This window comes from Lissotriton helveticus, chromosome 1_2, assembly GCF_964261635.1.
Source record: "Lissotriton helveticus chromosome 1_2, aLisHel1.1, whole genome shotgun sequence".
Taxonomy (NCBI): domain Eukaryota; kingdom Metazoa; phylum Chordata; class Amphibia; order Caudata; family Salamandridae; genus Lissotriton; species Lissotriton helveticus.
The window spans coordinates 336,937,510-336,958,206 of record NC_136058.1 but is presented as its reverse complement, the minus strand read 5'-3'; the positions used below and the strand labels follow the sequence as shown (position 1 = coordinate 336,958,206).

General features: G+C 39.3%; 24 non-coding genes across 24 annotated transcripts; all 24 read left to right on the top strand.

The window, feature by feature from the left end:
* Positions 1-580: 580 nt before the first annotated feature.
* TRNAK-CUU (transfer RNA lysine (anticodon CUU)) lies at positions 581-653 on the top strand. Its single transcript has one exon. It is a non-coding gene; the product is annotated as a tRNA-Lys (tRNA).
* A 331-nt stretch (positions 654-984) lies between these two features.
* TRNAA-AGC (transfer RNA alanine (anticodon AGC)) lies at positions 985-1,057 on the top strand. Its single transcript has one exon. It is a non-coding gene; the product is annotated as a tRNA-Ala (tRNA).
* A 352-nt stretch (positions 1,058-1,409) lies between these two features.
* On the top strand, positions 1,410-1,482 carry TRNAK-CUU (transfer RNA lysine (anticodon CUU)). The gene has a single exon. It is a non-coding gene; the product is annotated as a tRNA-Lys (tRNA).
* Positions 1,483-2,094: 612 nt separating this feature from the next.
* Positions 2,095-2,167, top strand: TRNAK-CUU (transfer RNA lysine (anticodon CUU)). Its single transcript has one exon. It is a non-coding gene; the product is annotated as a tRNA-Lys (tRNA).
* Positions 2,168-2,936: 769 nt separating this feature from the next.
* Positions 2,937-3,009, top strand: TRNAK-CUU (transfer RNA lysine (anticodon CUU)). The gene has a single exon. It is a non-coding gene; the product is annotated as a tRNA-Lys (tRNA).
* Positions 3,010-4,449: 1,440 nt separating this feature from the next.
* TRNAK-CUU (transfer RNA lysine (anticodon CUU)) lies at positions 4,450-4,522 on the top strand. The gene has a single exon. It is a non-coding gene; the product is annotated as a tRNA-Lys (tRNA).
* A 769-nt stretch (positions 4,523-5,291) lies between these two features.
* TRNAK-CUU (transfer RNA lysine (anticodon CUU)) lies at positions 5,292-5,364 on the top strand. Its single transcript has one exon. It is a non-coding gene; the product is annotated as a tRNA-Lys (tRNA).
* Positions 5,365-6,674: 1,310 nt separating this feature from the next.
* TRNAK-CUU (transfer RNA lysine (anticodon CUU)) lies at positions 6,675-6,747 on the top strand. The gene has a single exon. It is a non-coding gene; the product is annotated as a tRNA-Lys (tRNA).
* A 756-nt stretch (positions 6,748-7,503) lies between these two features.
* Positions 7,504-7,576, top strand: TRNAK-CUU (transfer RNA lysine (anticodon CUU)). Its single transcript has one exon. It is a non-coding gene; the product is annotated as a tRNA-Lys (tRNA).
* A 330-nt stretch (positions 7,577-7,906) lies between these two features.
* On the top strand, positions 7,907-7,979 carry TRNAA-AGC (transfer RNA alanine (anticodon AGC)). The gene has a single exon. It is a non-coding gene; the product is annotated as a tRNA-Ala (tRNA).
* Positions 7,980-8,331: 352 nt separating this feature from the next.
* Positions 8,332-8,404, top strand: TRNAK-CUU (transfer RNA lysine (anticodon CUU)). Its single transcript has one exon. It is a non-coding gene; the product is annotated as a tRNA-Lys (tRNA).
* Positions 8,405-9,173: 769 nt separating this feature from the next.
* On the top strand, positions 9,174-9,246 carry TRNAK-CUU (transfer RNA lysine (anticodon CUU)). Its single transcript has one exon. It is a non-coding gene; the product is annotated as a tRNA-Lys (tRNA).
* A 344-nt stretch (positions 9,247-9,590) lies between these two features.
* TRNAA-AGC (transfer RNA alanine (anticodon AGC)) lies at positions 9,591-9,663 on the top strand. The gene has a single exon. It is a non-coding gene; the product is annotated as a tRNA-Ala (tRNA).
* Positions 9,664-10,015: 352 nt separating this feature from the next.
* Positions 10,016-10,088, top strand: TRNAK-CUU (transfer RNA lysine (anticodon CUU)). The gene has a single exon. It is a non-coding gene; the product is annotated as a tRNA-Lys (tRNA).
* A 1,611-nt stretch (positions 10,089-11,699) lies between these two features.
* Positions 11,700-11,772, top strand: TRNAK-CUU (transfer RNA lysine (anticodon CUU)). Its single transcript has one exon. It is a non-coding gene; the product is annotated as a tRNA-Lys (tRNA).
* A 344-nt stretch (positions 11,773-12,116) lies between these two features.
* TRNAA-AGC (transfer RNA alanine (anticodon AGC)) lies at positions 12,117-12,189 on the top strand. The gene has a single exon. It is a non-coding gene; the product is annotated as a tRNA-Ala (tRNA).
* A 1,194-nt stretch (positions 12,190-13,383) lies between these two features.
* On the top strand, positions 13,384-13,456 carry TRNAK-CUU (transfer RNA lysine (anticodon CUU)). Its single transcript has one exon. It is a non-coding gene; the product is annotated as a tRNA-Lys (tRNA).
* A 769-nt stretch (positions 13,457-14,225) lies between these two features.
* TRNAK-CUU (transfer RNA lysine (anticodon CUU)) lies at positions 14,226-14,298 on the top strand. The gene has a single exon. It is a non-coding gene; the product is annotated as a tRNA-Lys (tRNA).
* Positions 14,299-15,067: 769 nt separating this feature from the next.
* On the top strand, positions 15,068-15,140 carry TRNAK-CUU (transfer RNA lysine (anticodon CUU)). The gene has a single exon. It is a non-coding gene; the product is annotated as a tRNA-Lys (tRNA).
* Positions 15,141-16,463: 1,323 nt separating this feature from the next.
* Positions 16,464-16,536, top strand: TRNAK-CUU (transfer RNA lysine (anticodon CUU)). Its single transcript has one exon. It is a non-coding gene; the product is annotated as a tRNA-Lys (tRNA).
* Positions 16,537-17,292: 756 nt separating this feature from the next.
* TRNAK-CUU (transfer RNA lysine (anticodon CUU)) lies at positions 17,293-17,365 on the top strand. The gene has a single exon. It is a non-coding gene; the product is annotated as a tRNA-Lys (tRNA).
* Positions 17,366-18,121: 756 nt separating this feature from the next.
* TRNAK-CUU (transfer RNA lysine (anticodon CUU)) lies at positions 18,122-18,194 on the top strand. The gene has a single exon. It is a non-coding gene; the product is annotated as a tRNA-Lys (tRNA).
* A 1,443-nt stretch (positions 18,195-19,637) lies between these two features.
* On the top strand, positions 19,638-19,710 carry TRNAA-AGC (transfer RNA alanine (anticodon AGC)). The gene has a single exon. It is a non-coding gene; the product is annotated as a tRNA-Ala (tRNA).
* Positions 19,711-20,062: 352 nt separating this feature from the next.
* On the top strand, positions 20,063-20,135 carry TRNAK-CUU (transfer RNA lysine (anticodon CUU)). The gene has a single exon. It is a non-coding gene; the product is annotated as a tRNA-Lys (tRNA).
* Positions 20,136-20,697: the final 562 nt, after the last annotated feature.

Genomic DNA, 20,697 nt, shown 5'->3' with positions numbered 1-20,697 from the left:
GATCTCATAATATGGCAATTAATCTTGCATTCGACATGCAATAACTCCCAAAAATTGTATATCTTTGGTTTCCCATTGGTGGGAAATGTAACTTCAAGATTAGGTAGGGCATTAGTTAGCGATATTACTCCTATTCAAGTACTAAACAGGCCAACCTGAACTGTAAAACATCCCCTAAGTGGAGGTAAGGCATCAGTTAGGAGTGAACTGAACACTCATGTAATGGGCAATTTGACGTCAAATAAAGTGTCGTAGGCATTAACATTACTTTTGAAATGTTATTCTGAGGGAGCACACAGGGGAATTAGCTCAAATGGTACAGCGCTCGCTTTGCATGTGAGAGGTAGCGGGATTGATGCCCGCATTCTCCATTCTAAAATGTACATACATTTTATTTTTAACTTGTCATTGCCAAGCTTGTTGCATAGTAAGAACAGATAAATCACAGATGGCTTTCATATATGGTCCACTGAGGGATCTATAAATGATAAGTTCCTTGAAAAACAAGAGTTGAGGAATATCCAGGAACTGGTTTTCTTACATGAAAAACGATCAGTTTGCATACTACTTTAAAGAGGCAGCCCGGCTAGCTCAGTCGGTAGAGCATGAGACTCTTAATCTCAGGGTCGTGGGTTCGAGCCCCACGTTGGGCGAAAACGAGTAATTTTTGAAGGATTATTGCATTGGATCTCATAATATGGCAATTAATCTTGCATTAGACATGCAATAACTCCCAAAAATTGTATATCTTTGGTTTCCCATTGGTGGGAAATGTAACTTCAAGATTAGGTAGGGCATTAGTTAGCGATATTACTCCTATTCAAGTACTAAACAGGCCAACCTGAACTGTAAAACATCCCCTAAGTGGAGGTAAGGCATCAGTTAGGAGTGAACTGAACACTCATGTAATGGGCAATTTGACGTCAAATAAAGTGTGGAAGGCATTAACATTACTTTTGAAATGTTATTCTGAGGGAGCACACAGGGGAATTAGCTCAAATGGTAGAGCGCTCGCTTAGCATGCGAGAGGTAGCGGGATCGATGCCCGCATTCTCCATTCTAAAATGTACATACATTTTATTTTTAACTTGTCATTGCCAAGCTTGTTGCATAGTAAGAACAGATAAATCACAGATGGCTTTCATATATGGTCACATCATAACAACTAAAGGGGTTTTATCAAAAGGGTTTAGGTATTCGTTAGCTTGTGAGAGCAATTTGAGTTCTTATGCAATCTCACAATGACATTTCCACAACTTCCATTTCAATTTTGTCTCCTTTTACTTGACACTCTGTCCACTGAGGGATCTATAAATGATAAGTTCCTTGAAAAACAAGAGTTGAGGAATATCCAGGAACTGGTTTTCTTAATGAAAAACGATCAGTTTGCATTCTACTTTAAAGAGGGAGCCCGGCTAGCTCAGTCGTTAGAGCATGAGACTCTTAATCTCAGGGTCGTGGGTTCGAGCCCCACGTTGGGCGAAAACGAGTACTTTTTGCAGGATTATTGCATTGGATCTCATAATATGGCAATTAATCTTGCATTAGACATGCAATAACTCCCAAAAATTGTATATCTTTGGTTTCCCATTGGTGGGAAATGTAACTTCAAGATTAGGTAGGGCATTAGTCAGCGATATTACTCCTATTCAAGTACTAAACAGGCCAACCTGAACTGTAAAACATCCCCTAAGTGGAGGTAAGGCATCAGTTAGGAGTGAACTGAACACTCATGTAATGGGCAATTTGACGTCAAATAAAGTGTCGTAGGCATTAACATTACTTTTGAAATGTTATTCTGAGGGAGCACACAGGGGAATTAGCTCAAATGGTAGAGCGCTCGCTTAGCATGCGAGAGGTAGCGGGATTGATGCCCGCATTCTCCATTCTAAAATGTACATACATTTTATTTTTAACTTGTCATTGCCAAGCTTGTTGCATAGTAAGAACAGATAAATCACAGATGGCTTTCATATATGGTCCACTGAGGGATCTATAAATGATAAGTTCCTTGAAAAACAAGAGTTGAGGAATATCCAGGAACTGGTTTTCTTAATGAAAAACGATCAGTTTGCATACTACTTTAAAGAGGGAGCCCGGCTAGCTCAGTCGGTAGAGCATGAGACTCTTAATCTCAGGGTCGTGGGTTCGAGCCCCACGTTGGGCGAAAACGAGTAATTTTTGCAGGATTATTGCATTGGATCTCATAATATGGCAATTAATCTTGCATTAGACATGCAATAACTCCCAAAAATTGTATATCTTTGGTTTCCCATTGGTGGGAAATGTAACTTCAAGATTAGGTAGGGCATTAGTCTAGATTAACATACAGCGATATTACTCCTATTCAAGTACTAAACAGGCCAACCTGAACTGTAAAACATCCCCTAAGTGGAGGTAAGGCATCAGTTAGGAGTGAACTGAACACTCATGTAATGGGCAATTTGACATCAAATAAAGTGTCGTAGGCATTAACATTACTTTTGAAATGTTATTCTGAGGGAGCACACAGGGGAATTAGCTCAAATGGTAGAGCGCTCGCTTAGCATGCGAGAGGTAGCGGGATTGATGCCCGCGTTCTCCATTCTAAAATGTACATACATTTTATTTTTAACTTGTCATTGCCAAGCTTGTTGCATAGTAAGAACAGATAAATCACAGATGGCTTTCATATATGGTCACATCATAACAACTAAAGGGGTTTTATCAAAAGGGTTTAGGTATTCGTTAGCTTGTGAGAGCAATTTGAGTTCTTATGCAATCTCACAATGACATTTCCACAACTTCCATTTCAATTTTGTCTCCTTTTACTTGACACTCTGTCCACTGAGGGATCTATAAATTATAAGTTCCTTGAAAAACAAGAGTTGAGGAATATCCAGGAACTGGTTTTCTTAATGAAAAACGATCAGTTTGCATTCTACTTTAAAGAGGGAGCCCGGCTAGCTCAGTCGGTAGAGCATGAGACTCTTAATCTCAGGGTCGTGGGTTCGAGCCCCACGTTGGGCGAAAACGAGTAATTTTTGCAGGATTATTGCATTGGATCTCATAATATGGCAATTAATCTTGCATTAGACATGCAATAACTACCAAAAATTGTATATCTTTGGTTTCCCATTGGTGGGAAATGTAACTTCAAGATTAGGTAGGGCATTAGTCAGCGATATTACTCCTATTCAAGTACTAAACAGGCCAACCTGAACTGTAAAACATCCCCTAAGTGGAGGTAAGGCATCAGTTAGGAGTGAACTGAACACTCATGTAATGGACAATTTGACGTCAAATAAAGTGTCGTAGGCATTAACATTACTTTTGAAATGTTATTCTGATGGAGCACAAAGGGGAATTAGCTCAAATGGTAGAGCGCTCGCTTAGCATGCGAGAGGTAGCGGGATTGATGCCCGCATTCTCCATTCTAAAATGTACATACATTTTATTTTTAACTTGTCATTGCCAAGCTTGTTGCATAGTAAGAACAGATAAATCACAGATGGCTTTCATATATGGTCACATCATAACAACTAAAGGGGTTTTATCAAAAGGGTTTAGGTATTCGTTAGCTTGTGAGAGCAATTTGAGTTCTTATGCAATCTCACAATGACATTTCCACAACTTCCATTTCAATTAAGTCTCCTTTTACTTGACACTCTGTCCACTGAGGGATCTATAAATGATAAGTTCCTTGAAAAACAAGAGTCGAGGAATATCCAGGAACTGGTTTTCTTAATGAAAAACGATCAGTTTGCATTCTACTTTAAAGAGGGAGCCCGGCTAGCTCAGTCGGTGGAGCATGAGACTCTTAATCTCAGGGTCGTGGGTTCGAGCCCATGTTGGGCGAAAACGAGTAATTTTTGCAGGATTATTGCATTGGATCTCATAATATGGCAATTAATCTTGCATTAGACATGCAATAACTCCCAAAAATTGTATATCTTTGGTTTCCCATTGGTGGGAAATGTAACTTCAAGATTAGGTAGGGCATTAGTCAGCGATATTACTCCTATTCAAGTACTAAACAGGCCAACCTGAACTGTAAAACATCCCCTAAGTGGAGGTAAGGCATCAGTTAGGAGTGAACTGAACACTCATGTAATGGGCAATTTGACGTCAAATAAAGTGTCGTAGGCATTAACATTACTTTTGAAATGTTATTCTGATGGAGCACACAGGGGAATTAGCTCAAATGGTAGAGCGCTCGCTTAGCATGCGAGAGGTAGCGGGATTGATGCCCGCATTCTCCATTCTAAAATGTACATACATTTTATTTTTAACTTGTCATTGCCAAGCTTGTTGCATAGTAAGAACAGATAAATCACAGATGGCTTTCATATATGGTCCACTGAGGGATCTATAAATGATAAGTTACTTGAAAAACAAGAGTTGAGGAATATCCAGGAACTGGTTTTCTTAATGAAAAACGATCAGTTTGCATACTACTTTAAAGAGGGAGCCCGGCTAGCTCAGTCGGTAGAGCATGAGACTCTTAATCTCAGGGTCCTGGGTTCGAGCCCCACGTTGGGCGAAAACGAGTAATTTTTGCAGGATTATTGCATTGGATCTCATAATATGGCAATTAATCTTGCATTAGACATGCAATAACTCCCAAAAATTGTATATCTTTGGTTTCCCATTGGTGGGAAATGTAACTTCAAGATTAGGTAGGGCATTAGTCTAGATTAACATACAGCGATATTACTCCTATTCAAGTACTAAACAGGCCAACCTGAACTGTAAAACATCCCCTAAGTGGAGGTAAGGCATCAGTTAGGAGTGAACTGAACACTCATGTAATGGGCAATTTGACGTCAAATAAAGTGTCGTAGGCATTAACATTACTTTTGAAATGTTATTCTGAGGGAGCACACAGGGGAATTAGCTCAAATGGTAGAGCGCTCGCTTAGCATGCGAGAGGTAGCGGGATTGATGCCCGCATTCTCCATTCTAAAATGTACATACATTTTATTTTTAACTTGTCATTGCCAAGCTTGTTGCATAGTAAGAACAGATAAATCACAGATGGCTTTCATATATGGTCACATCATAACAACTAAAGGGGTTTTATCAAAAGGGTTTAGGTATTCGTTAGCTTGTGAGAGCAATTTGAGTTCTTATGCAATCTCACAATGACATTTCCACAACTTCCATTTCAATTTTGTCTCCTTTTACTTGACACTCTGTCCACTGAGGGATCTATAAATGATAAGTTCCTTGAAAAACAAGAGTTGAGGAATATCCAGGAACTGGTTTTCTTAATGAAAAACGATCAGTTTGCATTCTACTTTAAAGAGGGAGCCCGGCTAGCTCAGTCGGTAGAGCATGAGACTCTTAATCTCAGGGTCGTGGGTTCGAGCCCCACGTTGGGCGAAAACGAGTAATTTTTGCAGGATTATTGCATTGGATCTCATAATATGGCAATTAATCTTGCATTAGACATGCAATAACTCCCAAAAATTGTATATCTTTGGTTTCCCATTGGTGGGAAATGTAACTTCAAGATTAGGTAGGGCATTAGTCAGCGATATTACTCCTATTCAAGTACTAAACAGGCCAACCTGAACTGTAAAACATCCCCTAAGTGGAGGTAAGGCATCAGTTAGGAGTGAACTGAACACTCATGTAATGGGCAATTTGACGTCAAATAAAGTGTTGTAGGCATTAACATTACTTTTGAAATGTTATTCTGATGGAGCACACAGGGGAATTAGCTCAAATGGTAGAGCGCTCGCTTAGCATGCGAGAGGTAGCGGGATTGATGCCCGCATTCTCCATTCTAAAATGTACATACATTTTATTTTTAACTTGTCATTGCCAAGCTTCTTGCATAGTAAGAACAGATAAATCACAGATGGCTTTCATATATGGTCCACTGAGGGATCTATAAATGATAAGTTCCTTGAAAAACAAGAGTTGAGGAATATCCAGGAACTGGTTTTCTTAATGAAAAACGATCAGTTTGCATACTACTTTAAAGAGGGATCCAGGCTAGCTCAGTCGGTAGAGCATGAGACTCTTAATCTCAGGGTCCTGGGTTCGAGCCCCACGTTGGGCGAAAACAAGTAATTTTTGCAGGATTATTGCATTGGATCTCATAATCTGGCAATTAATCTTGCATTAGACATGCAATAACTCCCCAAAATTGTATATCTTTGGTTTCCCATTGGTGGGAAATGTAACTTCAAGATTAGGTAGGGCATTAGTCTAGATTAACATACAGCGATATTACTCCTATTCAAGTACTAAACAGGCCAACCTGAACTGTAAAACATCCCCTAAGTGGAGGTAAGGCATCAGTTAGGAGTGAACTGAACACTCATGTAATGGGCAATTTGACGTCAAATAAAGTGTCGTAGGCATTAACATTACTTTTGAAATGTTATTCTGAGGGAGCACACAGGGGAATTAGCTCAAATGGTACAGCGCTCGCTTAGCATGTGAGAGGTAGCGGGATTGATGCCCGCATTCTCCATTCTAAAATGTACATACATTTTATTTTTAACTTGTCATTGCCAAGCTTGTTGCATAGTAAGAACAGATAAATCACAGATGGCTTTCATATATGGTCCACTGAGGGATCTATAAATGATAAGTTCCTTGAAAAACAAGAGTTGAGGAATATCCAGGAACTGGTTTTCTTAATGAAAAACGATCAGTTTGCATACTACTTTAAAGAGGCAGCCCGGCTAGCTCAGTCGGTAGAGCATGAGACTCTTAATCTCAGGGTCGTGGGTTCGAGCCCCACGTTGGGCGAAAACGAGTAATTTTTGCAGGATTATTGCATTGGATCTCATAATATGGCAATTAATCTTGCATTAGACATGCAATAACTCCCAAAAATTGTATATCTTTGGTTTCCCATTGGTGGGAAATGTAACTTCAAGATTAGGTAGGGCATTAGTCAGCGATATTACTCCTATTCAAGTACTAAACAGGCCAACCTGAACTGTAAAACATCCCCTAAGTGGAGGTAAGGCATCAGTTAGGAGTGAACTGAACACTCATGTAATGGACAATTTGACGTCAAATAAAGTGTCGTAGGCATTAACATTACTTTTGAAATGTTATTCTGATGGAGCACACAGGGGAATTAGCTCAAATGGTAGAGCGCTCGCTTAGCATGCGAGAGGTAGCGGGATTGATGCCCGCATTCTCCATTCTAAAATGTACATACATTTTATTTTTAACTTGTCATTGCCAAGCTTGTTGCATAGTAAGAACAGATAAATCACAGATGGCTTTCATATATGGTCACATCATAACAACTAAAGGGGTTTTATCAAAAGGGTTTAGGTATTCGTTAGCTTGTGAGAGCAATTTGAGTTCTTATGCAATCTCACAATGACATTTCCACAACTTCCATTTCAATTTTGTCTCCTTTTACTTGACACTCTGTCCACTGAGGGATCTATAAATGATAAGTTCCTTAAAAAACAAGAGTTGAGGAATATCCAGGAACTGGTTTTCTTAATGAAAAACGATCAGTTTGCATTCTACTTTAAAGAGGGAGCCCGGCTAGCTCAGTCGGTAGAGCATGAGACTCTTAATCTCAGGGTCGTGGGTTCGAGCCCCACGTTGGGCGAAAACGAGTAATTTTTGCAGGATTATTGCATTGGATCTCATAATATGGCAATTAATCTTGCATTAGACATGCAATAACTCCCAAAAATTGTATATCTTTGGTTTCCCATTGGTGGGAAATGTAACTTCAAGATAGGTAGGGCATTAGTCAGCGATATTACTCCTATTCAAGTACTAAACAGGCCAACCTGAACTGTAAAACATCCCCTAAGTGGAGGTAAGGCATCAGTTAGGAGTGAACTGAACACTCATGTAATGGGCAATTTGACGTCAAATAAAGTGTCGTAGGCATTAACATTACTTTTGAAATGTTATTCTGATGGAGCACACAGGGGAATTAGCTCAAATGGTAGAGCGCTCGCTTAGCATGCGAGAGGTAGCAGGATCGATGCCTGCATTCTCCATTCTAAAATGTACATACATTTTATTTTTAACTTGTCATTGCCAAGCTTGTTGCATAGTAAGAACAGATAAATCACAGATGGCTTTCATATATGGTAACATCATAACAACCAAAGTGGTTTTATCAAAAGGGTTTAGGTATTCGTTAGCTTGTGAGAGCAATTTGAGTTCTTATGCAATCTCACAATGACATTTCCACAACTTCCATTTCAATTTTGTCTCATTTTACTTGACACTCTGTCCACTGAGGGATCTATAAATGATAAGTTCCTTGAAAAACGAGAGTTGAGGAATATCCAGGAACTGGTTTTCTTAATGAAAAACGATCAGTTTGCATACTACTTTAAAGAGGGAGCCCGGCTAGCTCAGTCGGTAGAGCATGAGACTCTTAATCTCAGGGTCGTGGGTTCGAGCCCCACGTTGGGCGAAAACAAGTAATTTTTGCAGGATTATTGCATTGGATCTCATAATATGGCAATTAATCTTGCATTAAACATGCAATAACTCCCAAAAATTGTATATCTTTGGTTTCCCATTGGTGGGAAATGTAACTTCAAGATTAGGTAGGGCATTAGTCTAGATTAACATACAGCGATATTACTCCTATTCAAGTACTAAACAGGCCAACCTGAACTGTAAAACATCCCCTAAGTGGAGGTAAGGCATCAGTTAGGAGTGAACTGAACACTCATGTAATGGGCAATTTGACGTCAAATAAAGTGTGGTAGGCATTAACATTACTTTTGGAATGTTATTCTGAGGGAGCCCACAGGGGAATTAGCTCAAATGGTAGAGTGCTCGCTTAGCATGCGAGAGGTAGCGGGATCGATGCCCACATTCTCCATTCTAAAATGTACATACATTTTATTTTTAACTTGTCATTGCCAAGCTTGTTGCATAGTAAGAACAGATAAATCACAGATGGCTTTCATATATGGTCACATCATAACAACTAAAGGGGTTTTATCAAAAGGATTTAGGTATTCGTTAGCTTGTGAGAGCAATTTGAGTTCTTATGCAATCTCACAATGACATTTCCACAACTTCCATTTCAATTTTGTCTCATTTTACTTGACACTCTGTCCACTGAGGGATCTATAAATGATAAGTTCCTTGAAAAACGAGAGTTGAGGAATATCCAGGAACTGGTTTTCTTAATGAAAAACGATCAGTTTGCATACTACTTTAAAGAGAGAGCCCGGCTATCTCAGTCGGTAGAGCATGAGACTCTTAATCTCAGGGTCGTGGGTTCGAGCCCCACGTTGGGCGAAAACGAGTAATTTTTGCAGGATTATTTCATTGGCTCTCATAATATGGCAATTAATCTTGCATTAGACATGCAATAACTCCCAAAAATTGTATATCTTTGGTTTCCCATTGGTGGGAAATGTAAATTCAAGATTAGGTAGGGCATTAGTCTAGATTAACATACAGCGATATTACTCCTATTCAAGTACTAAACAGGCCAACCTGAACTGTAAAACATCCCCTAAGTGGAGGTAAGGCATCAGTTAAGAGTGAACTGAACAATCATGTAATGGGCAATTTGACGTCAAATAAAGTGTGGTAGGCATTAACATTACTTTTGAAATGTTATTCTGAGGGAGCCCACAGGGGAATTAGCTCAAATGGTAGAGCGCTCGCTTAGCATGCGAGAGGTAGCGGGATCGATGCCCGCATTCTCCATTCTAAAATGTACATAAATTTTATTTTTAACTTGTCATTGCCAAGCTTGTTGCATAGTAAGAACAGATAAATCACAGATGGCTTTCATATATGGTCACATCATAACAACTAAAGTGGTTTTATCAAAAGGGTTTAGGTATTTGTTAGCTTGTGAGAGCAATTTGAGTTCTTATGCAATCTCACAATGACATTTCCACAACTTCCATTTCAATTTTGTCTCATTTTACTTGACACTCTGTCCACTGAGGGATCTATAAATGATAAGTTCCTTGAAAAACGAGAGTTGAGGAATATCCAGGAACTGGTTTTCTTAATGAAAAACGATCAGTTTGCATACTACTTTAAAGAGGGAGCCTGGCTAGCTCAGTCGGTAGAGCATGAAACTCTTAATCTCAGGGTCGTGGGTTCGAGCCCCACGTTGGGCGAAAACAAGTAATTTTTGCAGGATTATTGCATTGGATCTCATAATATGGCAATTAATCTTGCATTAGACATGCAATAACTCCCAAAAATTGTATATCTTTGGTTTCCCATTGGTGGGAAATGTAACTTCAAGATTAGGTAGGGCATTAGTCTAGATTAACATACAGCGATATTACTCCTATTCAAGTACTAAACAGGCCAACCTGAACTGTAAAACATCCCCTAAGTGGAGGTAAGGCATCAGTTAGGAGTGAACTGAACACTCATGTAATGGGCAATTTGACGTCAAATAAAGTGTGGTAGGCATTAGCATTACTTTTGAAATGTTATTCTGAGGGAGCACACAGGGGAATTAGCTCAAATGGTAGAGCGCTCCCTTAGCATGCGAGAGGTAGCGGGATCGATGCCCGCATTCTCCATTCTAAAATGTACATACATTTTATTTTTAACTTATCATTGCCAAGCTTGTTGCATAGTAAGAAGAGATAAATCACAGATGGCTTTCATATATGGTCACATCATAACAACTAAAGGGGTTTTATCAAAAGGATTTAGGTATTCGTTAGCTTGTGAGAGCAATTTGAGTTCTTATGCAATCTCACAATGACATTTCCACAACTTCCATTTCAATTTTGTCTCATTTTACTTGACACTCTGTCCACTGAGGGATCTATAAATGATAAGTTCCTTGAAAAACAAGAGTTGAGGAATATCCAGGAACTGGTTTTCTTAATGAAAAATGATCAGTTTGCATAATATTTTAAAGAGGGAGCCTGGCTAGCTCAGTCGGTAGAGCATGAGATTCTTAATCTCAGGGTCGGAGGTTCGAGCCCCACGTTGGGTGAAAACGAGTAATTTTTGCAGGATTATTGCATTGGATCTCATAATATGGCAGATAATCTTGCATTAGACATGCAATAACTCCCAAAAATTGTATATCTTTGGTTTCCCATTGGTGGGAAATGTAACTTCAAGATTAAGTAGGGCATTAGTCTAGATTAACATACAGCGATATTACTCCTATTCAAGTACTAAACAGGCCAACCTGAACTGTAAAACATCCCCTAAGTGGAGGTAAGGCATCAGTTAGGAGTGAACTGAACACTCATGTAATGGGCAATTTGACGTCAAATAAAGTGTCGTAGGCATTAACATTACTTTTGAAATGTTATTCTGAGGGAGCCCACAGGGGAATTAGCTCAAATGGTTGAGCGCTTGCTTAGCATGCGAGAGGTAGCGGGATCGATGCCCGCATTCTCCATTCTAAAATGTACATAGATTTTATTTTTAACTTGTCATTGCCAAGCTTGTTGCATAGTAAGAACAGATAAATCACAGATGGCTTTCATATATGGTCACATCATAACAACTAAAGTGGTTTTATCAAAAGGGTTTAGGTATTCGTTAGCTTGTGAGAGCAATTTGAGTTCTTATGCAATCTCACAATGACATTTCCACAACTTCCATTTCAATTTTATCTCATTTTACTTGACACTCTGTCCACTGAGGGATCTATAAATGATAAGTTCCTTGAAAAACGAGCGTTGAGGAATATCCAGGAACTGGTTTTCTTAATGAAAAACAATCAGTTTGCACACTTCTTTAAAGAGGGAGCCTGGCTAGCTCAGTCGGTAGAGCATGAGACTCTTAATCTTAGGGTCGTGGGTTCGAGCCCCACGTTGGGCGAAAACGAGTAATTTTTGCAGGATTATTTCATTGGCTCTCATAATATGGCAATTAATCTTGCATTAGACATGCAATAACTCCCAAAAATTGTATATCTTTGGTTTCCCATTGGTGGGAAATGTAAATTCAAGATTAGGTAGGGCATTAGTCTAGATTAACATACAGCGATATTACTCCTATTCAAGTACTAAACAGGCCAACCTGAACTGTAAAACATCCCCTAAGTGGAGGTAAGGCATCAGTTAGGAGTGAACTGAACACTCATGTAATGGGCAATTTGACGTCAAATAAAGTGTGGTAGGCATTAACATTACTTTTGAAATGTTATTCAGAGGGAGCCCACTGGGGAATTAGCTCAAATGGTAGAGCGCTCGCTTAGCATGCGAGAGGTAGCGGGATCGATGCCCGCATTCTCCATTCTAAAATGTACATACATTTTATTTTTAACTTGTCATTGCCAAGCTTGTTGCATAGTAAGAACAGATAAATCACAGATGGCTTTCATATATGGTCACATCATAACAACTAAAGTGGTTTTATCAAAAGGGTTTAGGTATTCGTTAGCTTGTGAGAGCAATTTGAGTTCTTATGCAATCTCACAATGACATTTCCACAACTTCCATTTCAATTTTGTCTCATTTTACTTGACACTCTGTCCACTGAGGGATCTATAAATGATAAGTACCTTGAAAAACGAGCGTTGAGGAATATCCAGGAACTGGTTTTCTTAATGAAAAACGATCAGTTTGCATACTACTTTAAAGAGGGAGCCTGGCTAGCTCAGTCGGTAGAGCATGAAACTCTTAATCTCAGGGTCGTGAGTTCGAGCCCCACGTTGGGCGAAAACAAGTAATTTTTGCAGGATTATTGCATTGGATCTCATAATATGGCAATTAATCTTGCATTAGACATGCAATAACTCCCAAAAATTGTATATCTTTGGTTTCCCATTGGTGGGAAATGTAACTTCAAGATTAGGTAGGGCATTAGTCTAGATTAACATACAGCGATATTACTCCTATTCAAGTACTAAACAGGCCAACCTGAACTGTAAAACATCCCCTAAGTGGAGGTAAGGCATCAGTTAGGAGTGAACTGAACACTCATGTAATGGGCAATTTGACGTCAAATAAAGTGTGGTAGGCATTAGCATTACTTTTGAAATGTTATTCTGAGTGAGCACACAGGGGAATTAGCTCAAATGGTAGAGCGCTCCCTTAGCATACGAGAGGTAGCGGGATCGATGCCCGCATTCTCCATTCTAAAATGTACATACATTTTATTTTTAACTTATCATTGCCAAGCTTGTTGCATAGTAAGAACAGATAAATCACAGATGGCTTTCATATATGGTCACATCATAACAACTAAAGGGGTTTTATCAAAAGGATTTAGGTATTCGTTAGCTTGTGAGAGCAATTTGAGTTCTTATGCAATCTCACAATGACATTTCCACAACTTCCATTTCAATTTTGTCTCATTTTACTTGACACTCTGTCCACTGAGGGATCTATAAATGATAAGTTCCTTGAAAAACGAGAGTTGAGGAATATCCAGGAACTGGTTTTCTTAATGAAAAACGATCAGTTTGCATACTACTTTAAAGAGGGAGCCCGGCTAGCTCAGTCGGTAGAGCATGCGACTCTTAATCTCAGGGTCGTGGGTTCGAGCCCCACGTTGGGCGAAAACAAGTAATTTTTGCAGGATTATTGCATTGGATCTCATAATATGGCAATTAATCTTGCATTAGACATGCAATAACTCCCAAAAATTGTATATCTTTGGTTTCCCATTGGTGGGAAATGTAACTTCAAGATTAGGTAGGGCATTAGTCTAGATTAACATACAGCGATATTACTCCTATTCAAGTACTAAACAGGCCAACCTGAACTGTAAAACATCCCCTAAGTGGAGGTAAGGCATCAGTTAGGAGTGAACTGAACACTCATGTAATGGGCAATTTGACGTCAAATAAAGTGTGGTAGGCATTAACATTACTTTTGAAATGTTATTCTGAGGGAGCACACAGAGGAATTAGCTCAAATGGTAGAGCGCTCGCTTAGCATGCGAGAGGTAGCGGGATCGATGCCCGCATTCTCCATTCTAAAATGTACATACATATTATTTTTAACTTGTCATTGCCAAGCTTGTTGCATAGTAAGAACAGATAAATCACAGATGGCTTTCATATATGGTCACATCATAACAACTAAAGGGGTTTTATCAAAAGGGTTTAGGTATTCGTTAGCTTGTGAGAGCAATTTGAGTTCTTATGCAATCTCACAATGACATTTCCACAACTTCCATTTCAATTTTGTCTCATTTTACTTGACACTCTGTCCACTGAGGGATCTATAAATGATAAGTTCCTTGAAAAACGAGAGTTGAGGAATATCCAGGAACTGGTTTTCTTAATGAAAAACGATCAGTTTGCACACTTCTTTAAAGAGGGAGCCTGGCTAGCTCAGTCGGTAGAGCATGAGACTCTTAATCTTAGGGTCGTGGGTTCGAGCCCCACGTTGGGCAAAAACGAGTAATTTTTGCAGGATTATTTCATTGGCTCTCATAATATGGCAATTAATCTTGCATTAGACATGCAATAACTCCCAAAAATTGTATATCTTTGGTTTCCCATTGGTGGGAAATGTAAATTCAAGATTAGGTAGGGCATTAGTCTAGATTAACATACAGCGATATTACTCCTATTCAAGTACTAAACAGGCCAACCTGAACTGTAAAACATCCCCTAAGTGGAGGTAAGGCATCAGTTAGGAGTGAACTGAACACTCATGTAATGGGCAATTTGACGTCAAATAAAGTGTGGTAGGCATTAACATTACTTTTGAAATGTTATTCAGAGGGAGCCCACTGGGGAATTAGCTCAAATGGTAGAGCGCTCGCTTAGCATGCGAGAAGTAGCGGGATCGATGCCCGCATTCTCCATTCTAAAATGTACATACATTTTATTTTTAACTTGTCATTGCCAAGCTTGTTGCATAGTAAGAACAGATAAATCACAGATGGCTTTCATATATGGTCACATCATAACAACTAAAGTGGTTTTATCAAAAGGGTTTAGGTATTCGTTAGCTTGTGAGAGCAATTTGAGTTCTTATGCAATCTCACAATGACATTTCCACAACTTCCATTTCAATTTTGTCTCATTTTACTTGACACTCTGTCCACTGAGGGATCTATAAATGATAAGTACCTTGAAAAACGAGCGTTGAGGAATATCCAGGAACTGGTTTTCTTAATGAAAAACGATCAGTTTGCATAATACTTTAAAGAGGGAGCCTGGCTAGCTCAGTCGGTAGAGCATGAAACTCTTAATCTCAGGGTCGTGGGTTCGAGCCCCACGTTGGGCGAAAACAAGTAATTTTTGCAGGATTATTGCATTGGATCTCATAATATGGCAATTAATCTTGCATTAGACATGCAATAACTCCCAAAAATTGTATATCTTTGGTTTCCCATTGGTGGGAAATGTAACTTCAAGATTAGGTAGGGCATTAGTCTAGATTAACATACAGCGATATTACTCCTATTCAAGTACTAAACAGGCCAACCTGAACTGTAAAACATCCCCTAAGTGGAGGTAAGGCATCAGTTAGGAGTGAACTGAACACTCATGTAATGGGCAATTTGACGTCAAATAAAGTGTGGTAGGCATTAGCATTACTTTTGAAATGTTATTCTGAGTGAGCACACAGGGGAATTAGCTCAAATGGTAGAGCGCTCCCTTAGCATACGAGAGGTAGCGGGATCGATGCCCGCATTCTCCATTCTAAAATGTACATACATTTTATTTTTAACTTGTCATTGCCAAGCTTCTTGCATAGTAAGAACAGATAAATCACAGATGGCTTTCATATATGGTCCACTGAGGGATCTATAAATGATAAGTTCCTTGAAAAACAAGAGTTGAGGAATATCCAGGAACTGGTTTTCTTAATGAAAAACGATCAGTTTGCATACTACTTTAAAGAGGGATCCCGGCTAGCTCAGTCGGTAGAGCATGAGACTCTTAATCTCAGGGTCCTGGGTTCGAGCCCCACGTTGGGCGAAAACAAGTAATTTTTGCAGGATTATTGCATTGGATCTCATAATATGGCAATTAATCTTGCATTAGACATGCAATAACTCCCCAAAATTGTATATCTTTGGTTTCCCATTGGTGGGAAATGTAACTTCAAGATTAGGTAGGGCATTAGTCTAGATTAACATACAGCGATATTACTCCTATTCAAGTACTAAACAGGCCAACCTGAACTGTAAAACATCCCCTAAGTGGAGGTAAGGCATCAGTTAGGAGTGAACTGAACACTCATGTAATGGGCAATTTGACGTCAAATAAAGTGTCGTAGGCATTAACATTACTTTTGAAATGTTATTCTGAGGGAGCACACAGGGGAATTAGCTCAAATGGTACAGCGCTCGCTTAGCATGTGAGAGGTAGCGGGATTGATGCCCGCATTCTCCATTCTAAAATGTACATACATTTTATTTTTAACTTGTCATTGCCAAGCTTGTTGCATAGTAAGAACAGATAAATCACAGATGGCTTTCATATATGGTCCACTGAGGGATCTATAAATGATAAGTTCCTTGAAAAACAAGAGTTGAGGAATATCCAGGAACTGGTTTTCTTAATGAAAAACGATCAGTTTGCATACTACTTTAAAGAGGCAGCCCGGCTAGCTCAGTCGGTAGAGCATGAGACTCTTAATCTCAGGGTCGTGGGTTCGAGCCCCACGTTGGGCGAAAACGAGTAATTTTTGCAGGATTATTGCATTGGATCTCATAATATGGCAATTAATCTTGCATTAGACATGCAATAACTCCCAAAAATTGTATATCTTTGGTTTCCCATTGGTGGGAAATGTAACTTCAAGATTAGGTAGGGCATTAGTCAGCGATATTACTCCTATTCAAGTACTAAACAGGCCAACCTGAACTGTAAAACATCCCCTAAGTGGAGGTAAGGCATCAGTTAGGAGTGAACTGAACACTCATGTAATGGACAATTTGACGTCAAATAAAGTGTCGTAGGCATTAACATTACTTTTGAAATGTTATTCTGATGGAGCACACAGGGGAATTAGCTCAAATGGTAGAGCGCTCGCTTAGCATGCGAGAGGTAGCGGGATTGATGCCCGCATTCTCCATTCTAAAATGTACATACATTTTATTTTTAACTTGTCATTGCCAAGCTTGTTGCATAGTAAGAACAGATAAATCACAGATGGCTTTCATATATGGTCACATCATAACAACTAAAGGGGTTTTATCAAAAAGGTTTAGGTATTCGTTAGCTTGTGAGAGCAATTTGAGTTCTTATGCAATCTCACAATGACATTTCCACAACTTCCATTTCAATTTTGTCTCCTTTTACTTGACACTCTGTCGACTGAGGGATCTATAAATGATAAGTTCCTTGAAAAACAAGAGTTGAGGAATATCCAGGAACTGGTTTTCTTAATGAAAAACGATCAGTTTGCATTCTACTTTAAAGAGGGAGCCCGGCTAGCTCAGTCGGTAGAGCATGAGACTCTTAATCTCAGGGTCGTGGGTTCGAGCCCCACGTTGGGCGAAAACGAGTAATTTTTGCAGGATTATTGCATTGGATCTCATAATATGGCAATTAATCTTGCATTAGACATGCAATAACTCCCAAAAATTGTATATCTTTGGTTTCCCATTGGTGGGAAATGTAACTTCAAGATTAGGTAGGGCATTAGTCAGCGATATTACTCCTATTCAAGTACTAAACAGGCCAACCTGAACTGTAAAACATCCCCTAAGTGGAGGTAAGGCATCAGTTAGGAGTGAACTGAACACTCATGTAATGGGCAATTTGACGTCAAATAAAGTGTCGTAGGCATTAACATTACTTTTGAAATGTTATTCTGATGGAGCACACAGGGGAATTAGCTCAAATGGTAGAGCGCTCGCTTAGCATGCGAGAGGTAGCAGGATCGATGCCCGCATTCTCCATTCTAAAATGTACATACATTTTATTTTTAACTTGTCATTGCCAAGCTTGTTGCATAGTAAGAACAGATAAATCACAGATGGCTTTCATATATGGTCACATCATAACAACCAAAGTGGTTTTATCAAAAGGGTTTAGGTATTCGTTAGCTTGTGAGAGCAATTTGAGTTCTTATGCAATCTCACAATGACATTTCCACAACTTCCATTTCAATTTTGTCTCATTTTACTTGACACTCTGTCCACTGAGGGATCTATAAATGATAAGTTCCTTGAAAAACGAGAGTTGAGGAATATCCAGGAACTGGTTTTCTTAATGAAAAACGATCAGTTTGCATACTACTTTAAAGAGGGAGCCCGGCTAGCTCAGTCGGTAGAGCATGAGACTCTTAATCTCAGGGTCGTGGGTTCGAGCCCCACGTTGGGCGAAAACAAGTAATTTTTGCAGGATTATTGCATTGGATCTCATAATATGGCAATTAATCTTGCATTAAACATGCAATAACTCCCAAAAATTGTATATCTTTGGTTTCCCATTGGTGGGAAATGTAACTTCAAGATTAGGTAGGGCATTAGTCTAGATTAACATACAGCGATATTACTCCTATTCAAGTACTAAACAGGCCAACCTGAACTGTAAAACATCCCCTAAGTGGAGGTAAGGCATCAGTTAGGAGTGAACTGAACACTCATGTAATGGGCAATTTGACGTCAAATAAAGTGTGGTAGGCATTAACATTACTTTTGGAATGTTATTCTGAGGGAGCCCACAGGGGAATTAGCTCAAATGGTAGAGCGCTCGCTTAGCATGCGAGAGGTAGCGGGATCGATGCCCACATTCTCCATTCTAAAATGTACATACATTTTATTTTTAACTTGTCATTGCCAAGCTTGTTGCATAGTAAGAACAGATAAATCACAGATGGCTTTCATATATGGTCACATCATAACAACTAAAGGGGTTTTATCAAAAGGATTTAGGTATTCGTTAGCTTGTGAGAGCAATTTGAGTTCTTATGCAATCTCACAATGACATTTCCACAACTTCCATTTCAATTTTGTCTCATTTTACTTGACACTCTGTCCACTGAGGGATCTATAAATGATAAGTTCCTTGAAAAACGAGAGTTGAGGAATATCCAGGAACTGGTTTTCTTAATGAAAAACGATCATTAATATTCTCAAAATTGGACTACTGCAATGCCCTCCTGATAAATGCCCAACAACAGGTTGTGGACAAATTGCAATTAGTCCAAAATGCAGCAGCGAGAGCACTTCTTGCTATTCCCAAACATCAATCTGTTTCTGCGGCCATACGTCAACTGCACTGGCTCAGAGTCAGGAGCCGAATAAAATTCAAGGCCCTCTGCATTGCGTATAAAGCTATTCACAATTCAGGCCCTCAATTTCTGATAAATGCCTTCAGGATCTACACTCCCACGAGGTCTCTCCGTTCGGCTTCCAACTACCTTCTTCCTCTTCCTCGCACCAGAACAGTTGCCTGGGGAGACAGACGTTTTTTGGTAGCCACGGCGAGACTGTGGAATACTCTCCCTCTTACCATTAAGACCAGTCCTACCCTTTGTATTTTTCGAAAACAGCTGAAAACATGGCTCTTTGATCAATAGTACCATTCTTCATTCACTGTCACTGTATAAATCCTCTGCGCCGAGACACCTCCGGGTATTTGTTGCGCATTACAAATCCAATAAACATAAACATAAACATAAACATCAGTTTGCATACTACTTTAAAGAGAGAGCCCGGCTATCTCAGTCGGTAGAGCATGAGACTCTTAATCTCAGGGTCGTCAAATAAAGTGTGGTAGGCATTAACATTACTTTTGAAATGTTATTCTGAGGGAGCCCACAGGGGAATTAGCTCAAATGGTAGAGCGCTCGCTTAGCATGCGAGAGGTAGCGGGATCGATGCCCGCATTCTCCATTCTAAAATGTACATAAATTTTATTTTTAACTTGTCATTGCCAAGCTTGTTGCATAGTAAGAACAGATAAATCACAGATGGCTTTCATATATGGTCACATCATAACAACTAAAGTGGTTTTATCAAAAGGGTTTAGGTATTTGTTAGCTTGTGAGAGCAATTTAAGTTCTTATGCAATCTCACAATGACATTTCCACAACTTCCATTTCAATTTTGTCTCATTTTACTTGACACTCTGTCCACTGAGGGATCTATAAATGATAAGTTCCTTGAAAAACGAGAGTTGAGGAATATCCAGGAACTGGTTTTCTTAATGAAAAACGATCAGTTTGCATACTACTTTAAAGAGGGAGCCTGGCTAGCTCAGTCGGTAGAGCATGAAACTCTTAATCTCAGGGTCGTGGGTTCGAGCCCCACGTTGGGCGAAAACAAGTAATTTTTGCAGGATTATTGCATTGGATCTCATAATATGGCAATTAATCTTGCATTAGACATGCAATAACTCCCAAAAATTGTATATCTTTGGTTTCCCATTGGTGGGAAATGTAACTTCAAGATTAGGTAGGGCATTAGTCAGCGATATTACTCCTATTCAAGTACTAAACAGGCCAACCTGAACTGTAAAACATCCCCTAAGTGGAGGTAAGGCATCAGTTAGGAGTGAACTGAACACTCATGTAATGGGCAATTTGACGTCAAATAAAGTGTCGTAGGCATTAACATTACTTTTGAAATGTTATTCTGATGGAGCACACAGGGGAATTAGCTCAAATGGTAGAGCGCTCGCTTAGCATGCGAGAGGTAGCAGGATCGATGCCCGCATTCTCCATTCTAAAATGTACATACATTTTATTTTTAACTTGTCATTGCCAAGCTTGTTGCATAGTAAGAACAGATAAATCACAGATGGCTTTCATATATGGTCACATCATAACAACCAAAGTGGTTTTATCAAAAGGGTTTAGGTATTCGTTAGCTTGTGAGAGC